Genomic DNA, 24,218 nt, shown 5'->3' on the forward strand with positions numbered 1-24,218 from the left:
TCACACACACTCACGAATGCTCACACTGTCACACACACAAACATTCACGAGCAGACACACCCACAGTCACACACACAGGTAAATGCACGGTCTCGCACGCACACTCTTAATCCAACTCATATGCACACACACACACACAGACACATACACTCTCAGTAGCTCACTCACACATTCACACCCACTGTCACACACTCACACAGTCACACTGTCATACACAAAAATACACCTTCACACACACACACTCTAACAAAATCGCGCACACAGAATTTCTCAAAATTGTCTACACTCCTTCAGTCAAATACACTCAGACACTTGCACACTCACCCTGCCTCACACAACGACACACACACCCTCACTCACTGTTACACTCAACACACCTACACACACTGAGACACTCATAGACACATGAAGACACACCTGCACACACATGCACACAAAAGGTCACAGAAAGTTGCACAAGTACCCAGACCTGAACCCCCAGGGACATACTCACACACAACATCACACACAATCTCTCACACACAAGCACACTTGTATGTGCACTCACACCCACACCTCCACTCACACACCCACACTCTCACATACACACTCTCACCCTCACACACATTATGACTCACCCTCACACTCACACTGACCGAAACACGTGCATTAACACACACTCACTGAAATGCAGCCTCTCCTGCACAAAATCACACACCCACTCCCACTCAGACTCCTGCACTCTCAGAAACATACACACTCACACACACTCTCGCACGCTATCACACATTGTCACACAGACTCATTCACACACAGGCAAAAGCCCGCACTCACAAGCCTATAGGCACTCAAACACATACACAGTGTCCCACACCCACAGTCACCTACACATGGAGACGCCCATGCACTCAAGCTCAAAGACACACACAACGATGCACACTCACGCCTACACTTCGCACACTCTCACAGACACTCATGGGCTCACACCCACACATGTACACACACGTTGCCACACACAGTCATGCAGCTACACACACCAACACACCCACACACTCACAGCCTCTTATGCACTCACACAAGCTCTCACGCACACTCACTCCAACAGAGACGCACACACCCACACACTCACAGACACGTGCACTCACACTCAGACTCTCACACACACTGCCCACATACACACACAGTCACACAAGCACACGAACACGCAATCACACAATTGTGTACACACGCACACAATCCCACTCGAAAAAATTCGCTTTCACAAACACGCTCACACGCTCTCACACAGACCCACAGGAACACTGTCAGACCCCCATCGCACACTCACAGACGCACACACCTGAACTCACACACACCCACAAACTCACTAACACGTACTCACAGTGAAACACGCTCAACTCACACACAGTCACACACTCGTTTACACTCTCATCATCACACACACACATGCACTTTCACACACTCTCACATGGACACACAGTCCCATTCACACCTAGTCACACCAAACACACTCTCACACGCTGACTCACATGCACTAACACACACACTCACATTGTTAAACACACTCACACAGCTACACTAACTCACACACACAAACACACACAATCTCACACCATCACACACAGTCATGTACCTACACACACCAACTCGTACACACCCACCTGCTCACACACACAAATCTTCACAAACACACCCACATATATCCATGTCAGTAGTACCCAATGTGACACACGTTCACACACACACACACAACCACGCACATTCGCAGTGTCGCAAAAACTCCAACAGCGTCGTGAACACACACTCACACACAATCACACATGCACACAAAAATAGACGCATACACACTCACAATCACTCTCTGACACATTCACACAAGGAAACACACCCAGTCACAGCCACCGTAACACACCCTAACACAGTCACACACTCTCAAACACACTGTCACCCCTTCGCACAGTCACACACACTCTCAAGCACAATCTCACACGGGCAATTTTTGAAGAACTTCCACACACACACAGTCAATCACACTCTGCATCTACTATCTTACGTTGGCATGCACACACAGCCTCACACACTCACACAATCACACTCATTCCCACGCACAACAGACCTACATACAGGCACACTCTGACAGACACGCACATAAATACACACAGTCACACATAACGTCACACACACTCGCACGCATACACAGGCCTTAACACGCAGAGAGGCACTCACACACGCCAACACACGCACTCACTCACACCTGCACACTTGTATGCACACTCACACCCTCACTCCCTCTCACACACCTACACTCTCATACGCACACTGTCATACTCACACACATTATGACTCACCCTCAAACACAGTCTCACGGACACACTCACACTCTCTCACACGTGGTCACACACTCATATACATACCTACACCCTCTCCCACTCGCACACCTACACTCTGAGAAAGACTCTCACACACTTACACAGTCACACTCCCTCACCCTCTCACACACACACTCACACACCTTCAGACACAGATACGCCACTGAACTCACTGTCACACATGAACACACACACTCACGAAGGATCACACACACTCACACACCTACATACACAGACACACATTCTCAGACATACAGGCACTCACACTCACCCGCGCTCACAAAGACACACTCACATACATGCACACAACAACAGGACACACACCATCACAGGGACACACACAAACACATACACATACAAACAAGTGCCCATATACACACTCAAGCACTTACTCCCACTCACTCACCTACACTCTCACAAGCACCCTCACATACACACACCCGGTCTCAAACACCCGCACCATCACACATTCACAAACTGACAGACACACACCTACACGCAGAGACAAACTCCCACATTCACACGCACTCAAACACACACAAACACTCGCATTCACACTCACACACTCGCTAAATGCCGCACAGGTACAGTCTCACAAACAACCTCAAAACCTCTCACCCATTCTCACAATCCATCACACTCTCACACATTCACACCATATCACACACACAGTCCACACTCACACACTCACAGACTGACGCTCACACACACTATCACACGATTTTATTAACGCTCACACAGTCTCACGGACACCGACTCTCTCACCAACACACTATCACGCTCAGTCACACACACACCTACAGAGACAGACATGCTCACACACACTCACGAATCCTCACACTGTCACACACACAAACATTCACGAGCAGACACACCCACAGTCACACACACAGGTAAATGCACGGTCTCGCACGCACACTCTTAATCCAACTCATATGCACACACACACACACAGACACATACACTCTCAGTAGCTCACTCACACATTCACACCCACTGTCACACACTCACACAGTCACACTGTCATACACAAAAATACACCTTCACACACACACACTCTAACAAAATCGCGCACACAGAATTTCTCAAAATTGTCTAGACACACATTCACTCCTTCAGTCAAATACACTCAGACACTTGCACACTCACCCTGCCTCACACAACGACACACACACCCTCACTCACTGTTACACTCAACACACCTACACACACTGAGACACTCATAGACACACGAAGACACACCTGCACACACATGCACACAAAATGTCACAGAAAGTTGCACAAGTACCCAGACCTGAACCCCCAGGGACATACTCACACACAACATCACACACAATCTCTCACACACAAGCACACTTGTATGTGCACTCACACCCACACCTCCACTCACACACCCACACTCTCACTTACACACTCTCACACTCACACACATTATGACTCACCCTCACACTCACACTGACCGAAACACGTGCATTAACGCACTCACTGAAAAGCAGCCTCTCCTGCACAAAATCACACACCCACTCCCACTCAGACCCCTGCACTCTCAGAAACATACACACTCACACACAGTCTCGCACGCTATCACACACTGTCACACAGACTCATTCACACACAGGCAAAAGCCCGCACTGACAAGCCTATAGGCACTCAAACACATACACAGTGTCCCACACCCACAGTCACCTACACATGGAGACGCCCATGCACTCAAGCTCAAAGACACACACACCGATGCACACTCACGCCTACACTTCGCACACTCTCACAGACACTCATGGGCTCACACCCACACATGTACACACACGTTGCCACACACAGTCATGCAGCTACACACACCAACACACCCACACACTCACAGCCTCTTATGCACTCACACAAGCTCTCACGCACACTCACTCCAACAGAGACGCACACACCCACACACTCACAGACACATGCACTCACACTCAGACTCTCACACACACTGCCCACATACACACACAGTCACACAAGCACACGAACACGCAATCACACAATTGTGTACACACGCACACAATCCCACTCGAAAAAATTCGCTTTCACAAACACGCTCACACGCTCTCACACAGACCCACAGGAACACTGTCTGACCCCCATCGCGCACTCACAGACGCACACACCTGAACTCACACACACCCACAAACTCACTAACACGTACTCACAGTGAAACACGCTCAACTCACACACAGTCACACACTCGTTTACACTCTCATCATCACACACACACATGCACTTTCACACACTCTCACATGGACACACAGTCCCATTCACACCTAGTCACACCAAACACACTCTCACACGCTGACTCACATGCACTAACACACACACTCACATTGTTAAACACACTCACACAGCTACACTAACTCACACACACAAACACACACAATCTCACACCATCACACACAGTCATGTACCTACACACACCAACTCGTACACACCCACCTGCTCACACACACAAATCTTCACAAACACACCCACATATATCCATGTCAGTAGTACCCAATGTGACACACGTTCACACACACACACACAACCACGCACATTCGCAGTGTCGCAAAAACTCCAACAGCGTCGTGAACACACACTCACACACAATCACACATGCACACAAAAATAGACGCATACACACTCACAATCACTCTCTGACACATTCACACAAGGAAACACACCCAGTCACAGCCACCGTAACACACCCTAACACAGTCACACACTCTCAAACACACTGTCACCCCTTCGCACAGTCACACACACTCTCAAGCACAATCTCACACGGGCAATTTTTGAAGAACTTCCACACACACACAGTCAATCACACTCTGCATCTACTATCTTACGTTGGCATGCACACACAGCCTCACACACTCACACAATCACACTCATTCCCACGCACAACAGACCTACATACAGGCACACTCTGACAGACACGCACATAAATACACACAGTCACACATAACGTCACACACACTCGCACGCATACACAGGCCTTAACACGCAGAGAGGCACTCACACACGCCAACACACGCACTCACTCACACCTGCACACTTGTATGCACACTCACACCCTCACTCACTCTCACACACCTACACTCTCATACGCACACTGTCATACTCACACACATTATGACTCACCCTCAAACACAGTCTCACGGACACACTCACACTCTCTCACACGTGGTCACACACTCATATACATACCTACACCCTCTCCCACTCGCACACCTACACTCTGAGAAAGACTCTCACACACTTACACAGTCACACTCCCTCACCCTCTCACACACACACTCACACACCTTCAGACACAGATACGCCACTGAACTCACTGTCACACATGAACACACACACTCACGAAGGATCACACACACTCACACACCTACATACACAGACACACATTCTCAGACATACAGGCACTCACACTCACCCGCGCTCACAAAGACACACTCACATACATGCACACAACAACAGGACACACACCATCACAGGGACACACACAAACACATACACATACAAACAAGTGCCCATATACACACTCAAGCACTTACTCCCACTCACTCACCTACACTCTCACAAGCACCCTCACATACACACACCCGGTCTCAAACACCCGCACCATCACACATTCACAAACCGACAGACACACACCTACACGCAGAGACGCACTCCCACATTCACACGCACTCACATACACACAAACACTCGCATTCACACTCACACACTCACTAAATGCCGCACAGGTACAGTCTCACAAACAACCTCAAAACCTCTCACCCATTCTCACAATCCATCACACTCTCACACATTCACACCATATCACACACACAGTCCACACTCACACACTCACAGACTGACGCTCACACACACTATCACACGATTTTATTAACGCACACACAGTCTCACGCACACCGACTCTCACCAACACACTATCACGCTCAGTCACACACACACCTACAGAGACAGACATGCTCACACACACTCACGAATGCTCACACTCTCACACACACAAACATTCACGAGCAGACACACCCACAGTCACACACACAGGTAAATGCACGGTCTCGCACGCACACTCTTAATCCAACTCATATGCACACACACACACACAGACACATACACTCTCAGTAGCTCACTCACACATTCACACCCACTGTCACACACTCACACAGTCACACTGTCATACACAAAAATACACCTTCACACACACACACTCTAACAAAATCGCGCACACAGAATTTCTCAAAATTGTCTAGACACACATTCACTCCTTCAGTCAAATACACTCAGACACTTGCACACTCACCCTGCCTCACACAACGACACACACACCCTCACTCACTGTTACACTCAACACACCTACACACACTGAGACACTCATAGACACACGAAGACACACCTGCACACACATGCACACAAAATGTCACAGAAAGTTGCACAAGTACCCAGACCTGAACCCCCAGGGACATACTCACACACAACATCACACACAATCTCTCACACACAAGCACACTTGTATGTGCACTCACACCCACACCTCCACTCACACACCCACACTCTCACATACACACTCTCACCCTCACACACATTATGACTCACCCTCACACTCACACTGACCGAAACACGTGCATTAACACACACTCACTGAAAAGCAGCCTCTACTGCACAAAATCACACACCCACTCCCACTCAGACTCCTGCACTCTCAGAAACATACACACTCACACACACTCTCGCACGCTATCACACATTGTCACACAGACTCATTCACACACAGGCAAAAGCCCGCACTCACAAGCCTATAGGCACTCAAACACATACACAGTGTCCCACACCCACAGTCACCTACACATGGAGACGCCCATGCACTCAAGCTCAAAGACACACACAACGATGCACACTCACGCCTACACTTCGCACAATCTCACAGACACTCATGGGCTCACACCCACACATGTACACACATGTTGCCACACACAGTCATGCAGCTACACACACCAACACACCCACACACTCACAGCCTCTTATGCACTCACACAAGCTCTCACGCACACTCACTCCAACAGAGACGCACACACCCACACACTCACAGACACGTGCACTCACACTCAGACTCTCACACACACTGCCCACATACACACACAGTCACACAAGCACACGAACACGCAATCACACAATTGTGTACACACGCACACAATCCCACTCGAAAAAATTCGCTTTCACAAACACGCTCACACGCTCTCACACAGACCCACAGGAACACTGTCAGACCCCCATCGCACACTCACAGACGCACACACCTGAACTCACACACACCCACAAACTCACTAACACGTACTCACAGTGAAACACGCTCAACTCACACACAGTCACACACTCGTTTACACTTTCATCATCACACACACACATGCACTTTCACACACTCTCACATGGACACACAGTCCCATTCACACCTAGTCACACCAAACACACTCTCACACGCTGACTCACATGCACTAACACACACACTCACATTGTTAAACACACTCACACAGCTACACTAGCTCACACACACAAACACACACAATCTCACACCATCACACACAGTCATGTACCTACACACACCAACTCGTACACACCCACCTGCTCACACACACAAATCTTCACAAACACACCCACATATATCCATGTCAGTAGTACCCAATGTGACACACGTTCACACACACACACACAACCACGCACATTCGCAGTGTCGCATAAACTCCAACAGCGTCGTGAACACACACTCACACACAATCACACATGCACACAAAAATAGACGCATACACACTCACAATCACTCTCTGACACATTCACACAAGGAAACACACCCAGTCACAGCCACCGTAACACACCCTAACACAGTCACACACTCTCAAACACACTGTCACCCCTTCACACAGTCACACACACTCTCAAGCACAATCTCACACGGGCAATTTTTGAAGAACTTCCACACACACACAGTCAATCACACTCTGCATCTACTATCTTACGTTGGCATGCACACACAGCCTCACACAGTCACACAATCACACTCATTCCCACGCACAACAGACCTACATACAGGCACACTCTGACAGACACGCACATAAATACACACAGTCACACATAACGTCACACACACTCGCACGCATACACAGGCCTTAACACACAGAGAGGCACTCACACACGCCAACACACGCACTCACTCACACCTGCACACTTGTATGCACACTCACACCCTCACTCCCTCTCACACACCTACACTCTCATACGCACACTGTCATACTCACACACATGACTCACCCTCAAACACAGTCTCACGGACACACTCACACTCTCTCACACGTGGTCACACACTCATATACATACCTACACCCTCTCCCACTCGCACACCTACACTCTGAGAAAGACTCTCACACACTTACACAGTCACACTCCCTCACCCTCTCACACACACACTCACACACCTTCAGACACAGATACGCCACTGAACTCACTGTCACACATGAACACTCACACTCACGAAGGATCACACACACTCACACACCTATATACACAGACACACATTCTCAGACATACAGGCACTCACACTCACCCGCGCTCACAAAGACACACTCACATACATGCACACAACAACAGGACACACACCATCACAGGGACACACACAAACACATACACATACAAACAAGTGCCCATATACACACTCAAGCACTTACTCCCACTCACTCACCTACACTCTCACAAGCACCCTCACATACACACACCCGGTCTCAAACACCCGCGCCATCACACATTCACAAACTGACAGACACACACCTACACGCAGAGACACACTCCCACATTCACACGCACTCACACACACACAAACACTCGCATTCACACTCACACACTCGCTAAATGCCGCACAGGTACAGTCTCACAAACAACCTCAAAACCTCTCACCCATTCTCACAATCCATCACACTCTCACACATTCACACCATATCACACACACAGTCCACACTCACACACTCACAGACTGACGCTCACACACACTATCACACGATTTTATTAACGCTCACACAGTCTCACGCACACCGACTCTCTCATCAACACACTATCACGCTCAGTCACTCACACACCTACAGAGACAGACATGCTCACACACACTCACGAATCCTCACACTGTCACACACACAAACATTCACGAGCAGACACACCCACAGTCACACACACAGGTAAATGCACGGTCTCGCACGCACACTCTTAATCCAACTCATATGCACACACACACACAGACACATACACTCTCAGTAGCTCACTCACACATTCACACCCTCTGTCACACACTCACACAGTCACACTGTCATACACAAAAATACACCTTCACACACACACACTCTAACAAAATCGCGCACACAGAATTTCTCAAAATTGTCTAGACACACATTCACTCCTTCAGTCAAATACACTCAGACACTTGCACACTCACCCTGCCTCACACAACGACACACACACCCTCACTCACTGTTACACTCAACACACCTACACACACTGAGACACTCATAGACACACGAAGACACACCTGCACACACATGCACACAAAATGTCACAGAAAGTTGCACAAGTACCCAGACCTGAACCCCCAGGGACATACTCACACACAACATCACACACAATCTCTCACACACAGGGACACTTGTATGTGCACTCACACCCACACCTCCACTCACACACCCACACTCTCACATACACACTCTCACCCTCACACACATTATGACTCACCCTCACACTCACACTGACCGAAACACGTGCATTAACACGCACTCACTGAAAAGCACCCTATCCTGCACAAAATCACACACCCACTCCCACTCAGACTCCTGCACTCTCAGAAACATACACACTCACACACACTCTCGCACGCTATCACACACTGTCACACAGACACATTCACACACAGGCAAAAGCCCCGCACTGACAAGCCTATAGGCACTCAAACACATACACAATGTCCCACACCCACAGTCACCTACACATGGAGACGCCCATGCACTCAAGCTCAAAGACACACACACCGATGCACACTCACGCCTACACTTCGCACACTCTCACAGACACTCATGGGCTCACACCCACACATGTACACACACGTTGCCACACACAGTCATGCAGCTACACACACCAACACACCCACACACTCACAGCCTCTTATGCACTCACACAAGCTCTCACGCACACTCACTCCAACAGAGACGCACACACCCACACACTCACAGACACATGCACTCACACTCAGACTCTCACACACACTGCCCACATACACACACAGTCACACAAGCACACGAACACGCAATCACACAATTGTGTACACACGCACACAATCCCACTCGAAAAAATTCGCTTTCACAAACACGCTCACACGCTCTCACACAGACCCACAGGAACACTGTCTGACCCCCATCGCGCACTCACAGATGCACACACCTGAACTCACACACACCCCACAAACTCACTAACACGTACTCACAGTGAAACACGCTCAACTCACACACAGTCACACACTCGTTTACACTCTCATCATCACACACACACATGCACTTTCACACACTCTCACATGGACACACAGTCCCATTCACACCTAGTCACACCAAACACACTCTCACACGCTGACTCACATGCACTAACACACACACTCACATTGTTAAACACACTCACACAGCTACACTAGCTCACACACACAAACACACACAATCTCACACCATCACACACAGTCATGTACCTGCACACACCAACTCGTACACACCCACCTGCTCACACACACAAATCTTCACAAACACACCCACATATATCCATGTCAGTAGTACCCAATGTGACACACGTTCACACACACACACACAACCACGCACATTCGCAGTGTCGCATAAACTCCAACAGCGTCGTGAACACACACTCACACACAATAACACATGCACACAAAAATAGACGCATACACCCTCACAATCACTCTCTGACACATTCACACAAGGAAACACACCCAGTCACAGCCACCGTAACACACCCTAACACAGTCACACACTCTCAAACACACTGTCACCCCTTCGCACAGTCACACACACTCTCAAGCACTATCTCACACGGGCAATTTTTGAAGAACTTCCACACACACACAGTCAATCACACTCTGCATCTACTATCTTACGTTGGCATGCACACACAGCCTCACACACTCACACAATCACACTCATTCCCACGCACAACAGACCTACATACAGGCACACTCTGACAGACATGCACATAAATACACACAGTCACACATAACGTCACACACACTCGCACGCATACACAGGCCTTAACACGCAGAGAGGCACTCACACACGCCAACACACGCACTCACTCACACCTGCACACTTGTATGCACACTCACACCCTCACTCACTCTCACACACCTACACTCTCATACGCACACTGTCATACTCACACACATTATGACTCACCCTCAAACACAGTCTCACGGACACACTCACACTCTCTCACACGTGGTCACACACTCATATACATACCTACAATCTCTCCCACTCGCACACCTACACTCTGAGAAAGACTCTCACACACTTACACAGTCACACTCCCTCACCCTCTCACACACACACTCACACACCTTCAGACACAGATACGCCACTGAACTCACTGTCACCCATGAACACACACACTCACGAAGGATCACACACACTCACACACCTACATACACAGACACACATTCTCAGACATACAGGCACTCACACTCACCCGCGCTCACAAAGACACACTCACATACATGCACACAACAACAGGACACACACCATCACAGGGACACACACAAACACATACACATACAAACAAGTGCCCATATACACACTCAAGCACTTACTCCCACTCACTCACCTATACTCTCACAAGCACCCTCACATACACACACCCGGTCTCAAACACCCGCACCATCACACATTCACAAACTGACAGACACACACCTACACGCAGAGACGCACTCCCACATTCACACGCACTCAAACACACACAAACACTCGCATTCACACTCACACACTCGCTAAATGCCGCACAGGTACAGTCTCACAAACAACCTCAAAACCTCTCACCCATTATCACAATCCATCACACTCTCACACATTCACACCATGTCACACACACAGTCCACACTCACACACTCACAGACTGACGCTCACACACACTATCACACGATTTTATTAACGCTCACACAGTCTCACGGACAGCGACTCTCTCACCAACACACTATCACGCTCAGTCACACACACACCTACAGAGACAGACATGCTCACACACACTCACGAATCCTCACACTGTCACACACACAAACATTCACGAGCAGACACACCCACAGTCACACACACAGGTAAATGCACGGTCTCGCACGCACACTCTTAATCCAACTCATATGCACACACACACACACAGACACATACACTCTCAGTAGCTCACTCACACATTCACACCCACTGTCACACACTCACACAGTCACACTGTCATACACAAAAATACACCTTCACACACACACACTCTAACAAAATCGCGCACACAGAATTTCTCAAAATTGTCTAGACACACATTCACTCCTTCAGTCAAATACACTCAGACACTTGCACACTCACCCTGCCTCACACAACGACACACACACACCCTCACTCACTGTTACACTCAACACACCTACACACACTGAGACACTCATAGACACACGAAGACTCACCTGCACACACATGCACACAAAATGTCACAGAAAATTGCACAAGTACCCCGACCTGAACCCCCCGCGGCATACTCACACACAACATCACACACAATCTCTCACACACAAGCACACTTGTATGTGCACTCACACCCACACCTCCACTCACACACCCACACTCTCACTTACACACTCTCACACTCACACACATTATGACTCACCCTCACACTCACACTGACCGAAACACTTGCATTAACACACACTCACTGAAAAGCAGCCTCTCCTGCACAAAATCACACACCCACTCCCACTCAGACCCCTGCACTCTCAGAAACATACACACTCACACACAGTCTCGCACGCTATCACACACTGTCACACAGACTCATTCACACACAGGCAAAAGCCCGCACTGACAAGCCTATAGGCACTCAAACACATACACAGTGTCCCACACCCACAGTCACCTACACATGGAGACGCCCATGCACTCAAGCTCAAAGACACACACACCGATGCACACTCACGCCTACACTTCGCACACTCTCACAGACACTCATGGGCTCACACCCACACATGTACACACACGTTGCCACACACAGTCATGCAGCTACACACACCAACACACCCACACACTCACAGCCTCTTATGCACTCACACAAGCTCTCACGCACACTCACTCCAACAGAGACGCACACACCCACACACTCACAGACACATGCACTCACACTCAGACTCTCACACACACTGCCCACATACACACACAGTCACACAAGCACACGAACACGCAATCACACAATTGTGTACACACGCACACAATCCCACTCGAAAAAATTCGCTTTCACAAACACGCTCACACGCTCTCACACAGACCCACAGGAACACTGTCAGACCCCCATCGCACACTCACAGACGCACACACCTGAACTCACACACACCCACAAAGTCACTAACACGTACTCACAGTGAAACACGCTCAACTCACACACAGTCACACACTCGTTTACACTCTCATCATCACACACACACATGCACTTTCACACACTCTCACATGGACACACAGTCCCATTCACACCTAGTCACACCAAACACACTCTCACACGCTGACTCACATGCACTAACACACACACTCACATTGTTAAACACACTCACACAGCTACACTAACTCACACACACAAACACACACAATCTCACACCATCACACACAGTCAGTGTACCTACACACACCAACTCGTACACACCCACCTGCTCACACACACAAATCTTCACAAACACACACACATATATCCATGTCAGTAGTACCCAATGTGACACACGTTCACACACACACACACAACCACGCACATTCGCAAAGTGTCGCAAACACTCCAACAGCGTCGTGAACACACACTCACACACAATCACACATGCACACAAAAATAGACGCATACACACTCACAATCCCTCTCTGACACATTCACACAAGGAAGCACACCCAGTCACAGCCACCGTAACACACCCTAACACAGTCACACACTCTCAAACACACTGTCACCCCTTCGCACAGTCACACACACTCTCAAGCACAATCTCACACGGGCAATTTTTGAAGAACTTCCACACACACACAGTCAATCACACTCTGCATCTACTATCTTACGTTGGCACGCACACACAGCCTCACACACTCACACAATCACACTCATTCCCACGCACAACAGACCTACATACAGGCACACTCTGACAGACACGCACATAAATACACAGAGTCACACATAACGTCACACACACTCGCACGCATACACAGGCCTTAACACACAGAGAGGCACTCACACACGCCAACACACGCACTCACTCACACCTGCACACTTGTATGCACACTCACACCCTCACTCCCTCTCACACACCTACCCTCTCATATGCACACTGTCATACTCACACACATTATGACTCACCCTCAAACACAGTCTCACGGACACACTCACACTCTCTCACACGTGGTCACACACTCATATACATACCTACACCCTCTCCCACTCGCACACCTACACTCTGAGAAAGACTCTCACACACTTACACAGTCACACTCCCTCACCCTCTCACACACACACTCACACACCTTCAGACACAGATACGCCACTGAACTCACTGTCACACATGAACACACACACTCACGAAGGATCACACACACTCACACACCTACATACACAGACACACATTCTCAGACATACAGGCACTCACACTCACCCGCGCTCACAAAGACACACTCACATACATGCACACAACAACAGGACACACACCATCACAGGGACACACACAAACACATACACATACAAACAAGTGCCCATATACACACTCAAGCACTTACTCCCACTCACTCACCTACACTCTCACAAGCACCCTCACATACACACACCCGGTCTCAAACACCCGCACCATCACACATTCACAAACTGACAGACACACACCTACACGCAGAGACGCACTCCCACATTCACACGCACTCACACACACACAAACACTCGCATTCAGACTCACACACTCGCTAAATGCCGCACAGGTACAGTCTCACAAACAACCTCAAAACCTCTCACCCATTCTCACAATCCATCACACTCTCACACATTCACACCATATCACACACACAGTCCACACTCACACACTCACAGACTGACGCTCACACACACTATCACACGATTTTATTAACGCTCACACAGCCTCACGGACACCGACTCTCTCACCAACACACTATCATGCTCAGTCACACACACACCTACAGAGACAGACATGCTCACACACACTCACGAATGCACACACTGTCACACACACAAACATTCACGAGCAGACACACCCACAGTCACACACACAGGTAAATGCACGGTCTCGCACGCACACTCTTAATCCAACTCATATGCACACACACACACACAGACACATACACTCTCAGTAGCTCACTCACACATTCACACCCACTGTCACACACTCACACAGTCACACTGTCATACACAAAAATACATCTTCACACACACACACTCTAACAAAATCGCGCACACAGAATTTCTCAAAATTGTCTAGACACACATTCACTCCTTCAGTCAAATACACTCAGACACTTGCACACTCACCCTGCCTCACACAACGACACACACACCCTCACTCACTGTTACACTCAACACACCTACACACACTGAGGACACTCATAGACACACGAAGACACACCTGCACACACATGCACACAAACTGTCACAGAAAGTTGCACAAGTACCCAGACCTGAACCCCCAGGGACATACTCACACACAACATCACACACAATCTCTCACACACAAGCACACTTGTATGTGCACTCACACCCACACCTCCACTCACACACCCACACTCTCACATACACACTCTCACCCCTCACACACATTATGACTCACCCTCACACTCACACTGACCGAAACACGTGCATTAACACACACTCACTGAAAAGCAGCCTCTCCTGCTTAAAATCACACACCCACTCCCACTCAGACCCCTGCACTCTCAGAAACATACACACTCACACACACTCTCGCACGCTATCACACACTGTCACACAGACTCATTCACACACAGGCAAAAGCCCGCACTCACAAGCCTATAGGCACTCAAACACATACACAGTGTCCCACACCCACAGTCACCTACACATGGAGACGCCCATGCACTCAAGCTCAAAGACACACACAACGATGCACACTCACGCCTACACTTCGCAAACTCTCACAGACACTCATGGGCTCACACACCCACACATGTACACACACGTTGCCACACACAGTCATGCAGCTACGCACACCAACACACCCACACTCTCACAGCCTCTTATGCACTCACACAAGCTCTCACGCACTCTCACTCCAACAGAGACGCACACACCCACCCACTCACAGACACATGCACTCACACTCAGACTCTCACACACACTGCCCACATACACACACAGTCACACAAGCACACGAACACGCAATCACACAATTGTGTACACACGCACACAATCCCACTCGAAAAAATTCGCTTTCACAAACACGCTCACACGCTCTCACACAGACCCACAGGAACACTGTCAGACCCCCATCGCACACTCACAGACGCACACACCTGAACTCACACACACCCACAAACTCACTAACACGTACTCACAGTGAAACACGCTCAACTCACACACAGTCACACACTCGTTTACACTCTCATCATCACACACACACATGCACTTTCACACACTCTCACATGGACACACAGTCCCATTCACACCTAGTCACACCAAACACACTCTCACACGCTGACTCACATGCACTAACACACACACCTCACATTGTTAAACACACTCACACAGCTACACTAACTCACACACACAAACACACACAATCTCACACCATCACACACAGTCATGTACCTACACACACCAACTCGTACACACCCACCTGCTCAAACACACAAATCTTCACAAACACACACACATATATCCATGTCAGTAGTACCCAATGTGACACACGTTCACACACACACACACAACCACGCACATTCGCAAAGTGTCGCAAACACTCCAACAGTGTCGTGAACACACACTCACACACAATCACACATGCACACAAAAATAGACGCATACACACTCACAATCCCTCTCTGACACATTCACACAAGGAAGCACACCCAGTCACAGCCACCGTAACACACCCTAACACAGTCACACACTCTCAAACACACTGTCACCCCTTCGCACAGTCACACACACTCTCAAGCACAATCTCACACGGGCAATTTTTGAAGAACTTCCACACACACACAGTCAATCACACTCTGCATCTACTATCTTACGTTGGCACGCACACAGCCTCACACACTCACACAATCACACTCATTCCCACGCACAACAGACCTACATACAGGCACACTCTGACAGACACGCACATAAATACACAGATTCACACATAACGTCACACACACTCGCACGCATACACAGGCCTTAACACACAGAGAGGCACTCACACACGCCAACACACGCACTCACTCACACCTGCACACTTGTATGCACACTCACACCCTCACTCCCTCTCACACACCTACCCTCTAATATGCACGCTGTCATACTCACACACATTATGACTCACCCTCAAACACAGTCTCACGGACACACTCACACTCTCTCACACGTGGTCACACACTCATATACATACCTACACCCTCTCCCACTCGCACACCTACACTCTGAGAAAGACTCTCACACACTTACACAGTCACACTCCCTCACCCTCTCACACACACACTCACACACCTTCAGACACAGATACGCCACTGAACTCACTGTCACACATGAACACACACACTCACGAAGGATCACACACACTCACACACCTACATACACAGACACACATTCTCAGACATACAGGCACTCACACTCACCCGCGCTCACAAAGACACACTCACATACATGCACACAACAACAGGACACACACCATCACAGGGACACACACAAACACATACACATACAAACAAGTGCCCATATACACACTCAAGCACTTACTCCCACTCACTCACCTACACTCTCACAAGCACCCTCACATACACACACCCGGTCTCAAACACCCGCACCATCACACATTCACAAACTGACAGACACACACCTAAACGCAGAGACGCACTCACACATTCACACGCACTCACACACACACAAACACTCGCATTCACACTCACACACTCGCTAAATGCCGCACAGGTACAGTCTCACAAACAACCTCAAAACCTCTCACCCATTCTCACAATCCATCACACTCTCACACATTCACACCATATCACACACACAGTCCACACTCACACACTCACAGACTGACGCTCACACACACTATCACACGATTTTATTGACGCTCACACAGTCTCACGGACACCGACTCTCTCACCAACACACTATCACGCTCAGTCACACACACACCTACAGAGACAGACATGCTCACACACACTCACGAATGCTCACACTGTCACACACACAAACATTCACGAGCAGACACACCCACAGTCACACACACAGGTAAATGCACGGTCTCGCACGCACACTCTTAATCCAACTCATATGCACACACACACACACAGACACATACACTCTCAGTAGCTCACTCACACATTCACACCCACTGTCACACAATCACACAGTCACACTGTCATACACAAAAATACACCTTCACACACACACACTCTAACAAAATCGCGCACACAGAATTTCTCAAAATTGTCTAGACACACATTCACTCCTTCAGTCAAATACACTCAGACACTTGCACACTCACCCTGCCTCACACAACGACACACACACCCTCACTCACTGTTACACTCAACACACCTACACACACTGAGACACTCATAGACACACGAAGACACACCTGCACACACATGCACACAAAATGTCACAGAAAGTTGCACAAGTACCCAGACCTGAACCCCCAGGGACATACTCACACACAACATCACACACAATCTCTCACACACAGGGACACTTGTATGTGCACTCACACCCACACCTCCACTCACACACCCACACTCTCACTTACACACTCTCACACTCACACACATTATGACTCACCCTCACACTCACACTGACCGAAACACGTGCATTAACGCACTCACTGAAAAGCAGCCTCTCCTGCACAAAATCACACACCCACTCCCACTCAGACCCCTGCACTCTCAGAAACATACACACTCACACACACTCTCGCACGCTATCACACACTGTCACACAGACACATTCACACACAGGCAAAAGCCCGCACTGACAAGCCTATAGGCACTCAAACACATACACAGTGTCCCACACCCACAGTCACCTACACATGGAGACGGCCCATGCACTCAAGCTCAAGGACACACACACCGATGCACACTCACGCCTACACTTCGCACACTCTCACAGACACTCATGGGCTCACACCCACACATGTACACACACGTTGCCACACACAGTCATGCAGCTACACACACCAACACACCCACACACTCACAGCCTCTTATGCACTCACACAAGCTCTCACGCACACTCACTCCAACAGAGACGCACACACCCACACACTCACAGACACATGCACTCACACTCAGACTCTCACACACACTGCCCACATACACACACAGTCACACAAGCACACCAACACGCAAACACACAATTGTGTACACACGCACACAATCCCACTCGAAAAAAAATTCGCTTTCACAAACACGCTCACACGCTCTCACACAGACCCACAGGAACACTGTCTGACCCCCATCGCGCACTCACAGACGCACACACCTGAACTCACACACACCCACAAACTCACTAACACGTACTCACAGTGAAACACGCTCAACTCACACACAGTCACACACTCGTTTACACTCTCATCATCACACACACACATGCACTTTCACACACTCTCACATGGACACACAGTCCCATTCACACCTAGTCACACCAAACACACTCTCACACGCTGACTCACATGCACTAACACACACACTCACATTGTTAAACACACTCACACAGCTACACTAACTCACACACACAAACACACACAATCTCACACCATCACACACAGTCATGTACCTACACACACCAACTCGTACACACCCACCTGCTCACACACACAAATCTTCACAAACACACCCACATATATCCATGTCAGTAGTACCCAATGTGACACACGTTCACACACACACACACAACCACGCACATTCGCAGTGTCGCAAAAACTCCAACAGCGTCGTGAACACACACTCACACACAATAACACATGCACACAAAAATAGACGCATACACCCTCACAATCACTCTCTGACACATTCACACAAGGAAACACACCCAGTCACAGCCACCGTAACACACCCTAACACAGTCACACACTCTCAAACACACTGTCACCCCTTCGCACAGTCACACACACTCTCAAGCACTATCTCACACGGGCAATTTTTGAAGAACTTCCACACACACACAGTCAATCACACTCTGCATCTACTATCTTACGTTGGCATGCACACACAGCCTCACACACTCACACAATCACACTCATTCCCACGCACAACAGACCTACATACAGGCACACTCTGACAGACATGCACATAAATACACACAGTCACACATAACGTCACACACACTCGCACGCATTACACAGGCCTTAACACGCAGAGAGGCACTCACACACGCCAACACACGCACTCACTCACACCTGCACACTTGTATGCACACTCACACCCTCACTCACTCTCACACACCTACACTCTCATACGCACACTGTCATACTCACACACATTATGACTCACCCTCAAACACAGTCTCAAGGACACACTCACACTCTCTCACACGTGGTCAACACACTCATATACATACCTACACCCTCTCCCACTCGCACACCTACACTCTGAGAAAGACTCTCACACACTTACACAGTCACACTGCCCTCACCTCCTCACACACACACTCACACACCTTCAGACACAGATACGCCACTGAACTCACTGGTCACACATGAACACACACACTCACGAAGGATCACACACACTCACACACCTACATACACAGACACACATTCTCAGACATACAGGCACTCACACTCACCCGCGCTCACAAAGACACACTCACATACATGCACACAAACAACAGGACACACACCATCACAGGGACACACACAAACACATACACATACAAACAAGTGCCCATATACACACTCAAGCACTTACTCCCCACTCACTCACCTATACTCTCACAAGCACCCTCACATACACACACCGGGTCTCAAACACCCGCACCATCACACATTCACAAACTGACAGACACACACCTACACGCAGAGACGCACTCCCACATTCACACGCACTCAAACACACACAAACACTCGCATTCACACTCACACACTCGCTAAATGCCGCACAGGAACAGTCTCACAAACAACCTCAAAACCTCTCACCCATTATCACAATCCATCACACTCTCACACATTCACACCATGTCACACACACAGTCCACACTCACACACTCACAGACTGACGCTCACACACACTATCACACGATTTTATTAACGCTCACACAGTCTCACGCACACCGACTCTCTCACCAACACACTATCACGCTCAGTCACACACACACCTACAGAGACAGACATGCTCACACACACTCACGAATCCTCACACTGTCACACACACAAACATTCACGAGCAGACACACCCACAGTCACACACACAGGGTAAATGACACGGTCTCGCACGCACACTCTTAATCCAACTCATATGCACACACACACACACAGACACAAACACTCTCAGTAGCTCACTCACACATTCACAACCACTGTCACACCACTCACACAGTCACACTGTCATACACAAAAATACACCTTCACACACACACACTCTAACAAAATCGCGCACACAGAATTTCTCAAAATTGTCTAGACACACATTCACTCCTTCAGTCAAATACACTCAGACACTTGCACACTCACCCTGCCTCACACAACGACACACACACCCTCACTCACTGTTACACTCAACACACCTACACACACTGAGACACTCATAGACACACGAAGACTCACCTGCACACACATGCACACAAAATGTCACAGAAAGTTGCACAAGTACCCAGACCTGAACCCCCAGGGACATACTCACACACAACATCACACACAATCTCTCACACACAAGCACACTTGTATGTGCACTCACACCCACACCTCCACTCACACACCCACACTCTCACTTACACACTCTCACACTCACACACATTATGACTCACCGTCACACTCACAGTGACCGAAACAATTGCATTAACACACACTCACTGAAAAGCAGCCTCTCCTGCACAAAATCACACACCCACTCCCACTCAGACCCCTGCACTCTCAGAAACATACACACTCACACACACTCTCGCACGCTATCACACTGTCACACAGACTCATTCACACACAGGCAAAAGCCCGCACTCAGAAGCCTATAGGCACTCAAACACATACAGTGTCCCACACCCACAGTCACCTACACATGGAGACGCCCATGCACTCAAGCTCAAAGACACACACACCGATGCACACTCACGCCTACACTTCGCACACTCTCACAGACACTCATGGGCTCACACCCACACATGTACACACACGTTGCCACACACAGTCATGCAGCTACACACACCAACACACCCACACACTCACAGCCTCTTATGCACTCACACAAGCTCTCACGCACACTCACTCCAACAGAGACGCACACACCCACACACTCACAGACACATGCACTCACACTCAGACTCTCACACACACTGCCCACATACACACACAGTCACACAAGCACACGAACACGCAATCACACAATTGTGTACACACGCACACAATCCCACTCGAAAAAATTCGCTTTCACAAACACGCTCACACGCTCTCACACAGACCCACAGGAACACTGTCAGACCCCCATCGCACACTCACAGACGCACACACCTGAACTCACACACACCCACAAAGTCACTAACACGTACTCACAGTGAAACACGCTCAACTCACACACAGTCACACACTCGTTTACACTCTCATCATCACACACACACATGCACTTTCACACACTCTCACATGGACACACAGTCCCATTCACACCTAGTCACACCAAACACACTCTCACACGCTGACTCACATGCACTAACACACACACTCACATTGTTAAACACACTCCACACAGCTACACTAACTCACACACACAAACACACACAATCTCACACCATCACACACAGTCATGTACCTACACAAACCAACTCGTACACACCCCACCTGCTCACACACACAAATCTTCACAAACACACACACATATGTCCATGTCAGTAGTACCCAATGTGACACACGTTCACACACAACACACACAACCACGCACATTCGCAAAGTGTCGCAAACACTCCAACAGCGTCGTGAACACACACTCACACACAATCACACATGCACATAAAAAAAGACGCATACACACTCACAATCCCTCTCTGACACATTCACACAAGGAAGCACACCCAGTCACAGCCACCGTAACACACCCCTAACACAGTCACACACTCTCAAACACACAGTCACCCCTTCGCACAGTCACACACACTCTCAAGCACAATCTCACACGGGCAATTTTTGAAGAACTTCCA

Source organism: Manis javanica, chromosome Y (assembly GCF_040802235.1).
Source record: "Manis javanica isolate MJ-LG chromosome Y, MJ_LKY, whole genome shotgun sequence".
Classification (NCBI taxonomy): Eukaryota; Metazoa; Chordata; class Mammalia; order Pholidota; family Manidae; genus Manis; species Manis javanica.